We start from the raw sequence: 6,123 nt of genomic DNA on the forward strand, positions 1-6,123 counted from the left end.
TGTATTCTAACTCTTTAAATAAATAACTTTGAAGTTTATATTTCTCCACAAAAATTTATCCAAATTGAACTTGGACTTTGACAAATTATATATTATCACGAGTCTTAGGAAAAGGGTCTCTAAAATATTGGATCTTAGATAGTCTCTAAATCTTCCATAATCATCCTGTCTCTTAAAGGTAGTTAGGAAAATTATGCTGAAATATTTCCATGCCTATATATAGGAACTGAAATATATATGTACATGAATTTAAAAATAATACATATTGCTAAAAGTCTGATAATAAAATTAATTTACTACACAGGTGTAAATGTATTCCTAAGAGTATATTTCATGTCTTTCTAAAATTTCTAATTTGTATTAATTTATGCATATTATATTCAGAACAAAGTGAGAAACATATATCAACCCACTTAGGCCAATGTACATCGCTAATCTGAACCCAGCTTTGGTTAATGGAATTCTAGGTATATATGGAGCTTTATCATTTACCTTATAACATCTTTTCAAAAATGCTTCTCTTCACTATATATCAAATATCCACAAGCTTTGTTTCCTCTGGATATAAGGCCTGTATCAAAAAACAATTTCAGAATACATTTTTAATATGTTGTATTTCTCAAAGAGAGACTAGAGTTTCAAACTAATATGTTCATAAAAGACTTATAGCCAAAGCCTAATGCATTCCTATATATTATAACCAATGGACAAGTCTTTAAGCAATTCCAGCATGCTTTATTTTCTTTAGTAAAAATTATTTTATGACTTTTCAAAGGCAGTAAAATTTGTAGGAAATTCTACACAAGAGAATATTAAAAGATATATTATTACAAAAAAGCTTTTCTCCTCTTAGATAATATTTAGCTTCTCTGAATTAAGGTAGCATTCATCTTTTTATCAGAAATTCCCATCTTCTTTTTTTTTTTTAAAGATTTTATTTATTTATTTGTCAGAGAGAGAGAGGGAGAGAGAGCAAGCACAGGCAGACAGAATGGCAGGCAGAGGCAGAGGGAGAAGCAGGCTCCCTGATGAGCAAGGAGCCCGATGTGGGACTCGATCCCAGGACGCCGGGATCATGACCTGAGCCGAAGGCAGCTGCTTAACCAACTGAGCCACCCAGGCATCCCTGAAATTCCCATCTTCTAAAACTACCAAAAAGGTTTAACTTTTTTAACAGTCATAACTGAAGTGACTTAGCATAGCTGTAAGAAGATAAGTGAAGGAGGAAAAAAGTGGTCAAATCTAAAATATATTTGGTGGGGACAACCTAGGGATATGTTTTAGAAAAAATAAATTTATAAGTGTATAAGGAAACTGAGTAAAGAAAAAAAAATCTACAGATTGAATTAAGGATTATATATTGTCAATACCTTATTTTTTAATAAATAGATTAGTTAAAACAACCTATTTCAGATAGGAGAGATAGTATAAACAGAATCACCAGTAAGATTTTGAAAAAATATTTTTCTTTGAATGCTGTATGAATTAGTAAGTAATACTATTAATCAAATGAAAGAAATTGATAAAATAATATTAAACAAAACCATAAATTTAAAACTGGCCCATTAAAATAAAATTATGTAAGGCATTTTTGACATTGTTACAGAGAAATTTTCAAACAGAATATATGCTGTGTCTGAGACTGATAAGGTCTCTTATCACTTCATACTGTGTCCCAAGACTAGGCAGTTGATGTCCTATTATTAATCATTCATGGATAAATAACACATTCCTAATTCTAGATCATATTTATATTTACATAATTGAATATACCCTTATATATCCAAGTATACTTCATATTTCCACTTTGATACGTCAAAGGCATTACATTCATAATAAATACATTCACTATACATTTGTAATACACTCATTCATAACAACACTTCAAGTATTTCACCCTTTCATAAAAGATGTGGCTTTATTCTGTCACATAAACTAGTGATAGGTCATACTTGACACCTCTCTCTCTCTAATCCCAGTTCTATACCATAACAAAGTCACTGTCAATCATCTGCATTCAAACAAAAGCTTTCTTTCCAAGAGCAGCCTAAACCTCATCCCCTCCAGCTTGCACAGGGACCCAGTCCAGTACTTATCTCTTTTCTTGCTTGTATCAGTTATGTTGCTCCTTTCTCTATCTTTATCATCAATATGGCATATCATTTTCTTTTTTTCTTTTTTTTTAAAGATTTTATTTATTTATTTGTCAGAGAGAGAGAGAGAAGGAGAGAGAGCACAGGACAGGGGGAGTGGCAGGCTCCCCGCTGAGCAAGGAGCCCAATTCAGGGCTCAATCCCAGAACCCTGGGATCATGACCTGAGCTGCAGGCAGACACTTAACTGACTGAGCCACCCAAGCATCCCTAATTATTTTTTTCTTTTTTAAACAAACATCAAACAAACTTGTTGTCATTTCCAGGTACTGCTAATTACACAAATCTTCTCACAGTAAAATTTCTTGGAGGAGTTTACTGTTTATGAAAGGTTCGATTTCTTCTCTCCTATTATCTCTTAAACTCCTTTCCGTATGACTTTGTCCCTCCATTTTTTTGAAACTGTTTCAATCAAGGCTCCCACTGTCCCCCACTTTGTTAACCCTAGTGGCTGGTTCCCAGGCTTCCTCTTACGCACTATTCAGCAGCATTTGAAAGAGACGACCATGTATCTTTCTGCTGGAAACATTCTCCTTTCACTCACACACTTTTAAGCAGAACTCTTTGCTTTATTTTCCTCCTATTTCTTTGGCCACTTCTTTTCAGTGTCCTTGGCTGGATTCTCCTATGTCATGACTGTTAATGTTGAGTCAACTTGAATTCTCTATTCCAGATGGGGATACTAACTCCCTAAGTGACTTTATCCGGTTCCATGGCATTATCATAGATATGCTGAAGACTTCCAAAGTTCTATTTCCAAACTAACTTTCTCCCCTGAACTACAGATTCATGTATTCTTAGGTCTTTCTCCCAGCTTTATATGGATGGCTAAGAGGCACCTCAGTCCTGCTCAAGAAAGTCTCCCTAAATCCACTGTACATGATTATCCTCTTAAATATATGCTTTCATGCAATCATGTTCTTTGTTCTTTATGGATATATTATTTCTTCTACTTTTACTTATTAGGCTATACTCCACTGAGGGGCATGGATTTATATGCTCCTTTCTTACTATATATTATAAGTACTTAAAACAATAACAGTCATATAGGTGATTATTGAAAAATGAACAAATAGCTGAATTTACTGATCCCTTATTAAGAAAAATAATAAAATCCATGTCAGGTTTTAGAATAAGAACATCACAATGAAAATGAAAATTTAAGAGAATTGTCAACTGTTTAGGATAAGTTGCAATTACATACAACATCTAACATTGGGATTTTTAATTTTGTACTGATAGATTAACATCTAGAATTAAGATTGTGGTGCATTTTAGAAAATGTCTATCTATATACAATTTTTTATATGTGACATTGGTAGAAAAATATATAGAAGGCAGTAAAATTATATTATGAATAATTAAATTTAGAAACCATAGATATTTCAGATTAAATAAATTGAAGCCCAGTGCCATAAAATAACCTCTTAAAATCATATAAAGTACTCATGACACAGCAGAAACTAGAACTCAGTTGATTTATTCCTAAGTACAATGATTTATTAAGAGGTAAAACCTAATGGTTTGAGAAATAATCCTATGACAACATGTTGATTAAGCAAACAATAGATAGGGGTAAATTGAAAAAAATATATAGTTGGAAAATAAAAATGTAATATAACTGCACTAAAGACCTTGGCAGAGACTTTTACTTGCCTACACAAATATCCCTTGATCTCTTCGTCCTCAGAACTAATAACCCCATTCTGTAGAGTGTGGCATTCTGCCAGGTAATAGACTATACTTCGCAGTCTCTCTTGCCACTAGATGCACTCTTGTGACTGATCTGACTAATGGCATATAAGTAAAACTTGTTTAATAGGACTGTTAAAAATGATTTTTTTAAGATTTTATTTATTTATTTTTCAGAGAGAAAGAGAGAGAGAGAGCATGAACAGGGAGAGGGAGGGGCAGAAGGAGAAGCAAGCTCCCCTCTGAGCAAGGAGTCTGATGTGGGACTCGATCCCAGCATGCTGGTATCATGACCCGAATCAAAGGCAGTCACTTAATCAGCTGAGCCACCCCAACAACCCTAGAAATAATCTTTAAGTACACACATACGTTACTCTCTCTTCTTACTTTCTTTCCTTCCTACTTCCTCAATGCAGAGATGATGGTTTAAGTTCCAGCAGTTGTCGTAGACCTCAGAATTGCTTTGACATTGAAGGGCGTTTGCGGAGAAAGGCAAAGTAAAAGGATAGATGGGTCTTAACGTCCTTGATGACTTTGAGTCATCTTACCTGGTTTGGACTGCCTAACTTGGTAATTCTCTTAGGTAAAAACTAAACTTTCATTTTATTTAAGCCAAGAATATAATATGGTGAGCTCTTCTTAGATGTAGTTAATTTTAACTGATCTAGGATTTTAAAAATCATCTAAATGGTTAAGTATACATATTTTTATAAGAAAAATATTTCGCCATGAAGAATTAATAAAAATGATCATTTGGGGAGTATACGAAATATTTACTAGTTTTGATTTCATTTCACATTTATTTTAGCTCATAATATTTGGGATAGCTACTCATCCCTTTAGAAGAATCTTAGAAAAAAGGGTTATTTACAGTACTGTATGTGTGTTCTATATATTTGCATCCTAAATATCTGTTAAATTTTATTTAGTATATTTTGATAGATTAAAGAAGTTATGATAAAAAAGACAAACATCTACCTTACATTTCAAATGATCATTCATTATACTTATGTTCCATGCTTATTGTATTCCTGATTCACTCATTTTCTTTTTATACATAGACAACTTTGTTTCCTTATTTTCATGTTGTTTCCTTATTCTTCAACTTCTACTTTAGAAAGACAGCTCAATTTTCACCCTGATGAACTACCTGTGGGTGCTTATTTGTCTTATTTTAACATAATTCTACATGATCAAACAAGTGTACTCCCCTACTGTGTCTTTACATAAACAACCTAGATGATAGTAACAATGACACCACAGTGTTCCATACCAGATGGAATAAGATAAATTACTTGAATAGAAATGAGAACATTGAAAGTGAATACACATGAAAAGCAGAAAACTTTTATTTTTCTTCTCAATTAACATTTGAAATACAAACCTTGCTTTTTGATTATTGAATATATGACACCCTGTAGATAACAAAAAGCACAATACCATTAATGTATCTGTTGCTATTGCTATTACAGGAGAGAAAAAGCAATTTCATTTTAGTTACCTTGTCCCATTTCTTATCCTAAAGTGGTATAACAATTAGTTCAGTTAACCAAGAAAATAATAACAGGTGTGTTTACATTCATGTTATAAACACGTGTACATATAATGTATCACCATTAATCCATTAAACTTTCGAACTAATTCTCCACCTAAACTTAGTGATTATTGTTAAGTCCATTCAGGTTTTGGAGTAGTAGAGCATTAAAGATAAGTAGTGGGTGTCACGTTTAAAACTAGAATGCAGGTTGAGAAGAGTGGTGTGAGAGGAAAAAGGAGGTGGATATGAAGTCAAACCCCTGAAGAAATGTCAAAGGCTTCGCTATTCACCTTTCATTCAGTAAATCATCTTTGAATTCCTACAATAAACCAAATATTATTCTAGAATCTGAGAGAAATCAGTGAATAAGACACAACACTATTGTTAAGCTATTTGTACAATGACTGTCCATGTGAATCAATACTAAGATTGAACACAAGATTATCGTGGGGGACAAACACTATGTATTATAACATAGAGGACTGTGGACCAGAGAGCAGCCACAGCAAATGAGACGGGAAGAATATCAAATGTTCAACAAGAACACAAACAGAGTGGGATAAGTAAACAACAGGGGTGTACATCAAAGAATTTATGGGATTCTTACAACCCTAAAGAACAGTAATCACACTGAATTTTATAGAAATTCAAAGGTCAAGGTGTATCAGTTGACATCTGCTCACAATTATAGTATGTTTACCAGAATGCATGTAAAGATAATAATATAACTTTGGAACACTTT

The sequence above is a fragment of the Lutra lutra genome, chromosome 5, assembly GCF_902655055.1.
Source record: "Lutra lutra chromosome 5, mLutLut1.2, whole genome shotgun sequence".
NCBI lineage: Eukaryota > Metazoa > Chordata > Mammalia > Carnivora > Mustelidae > Lutra > Lutra lutra.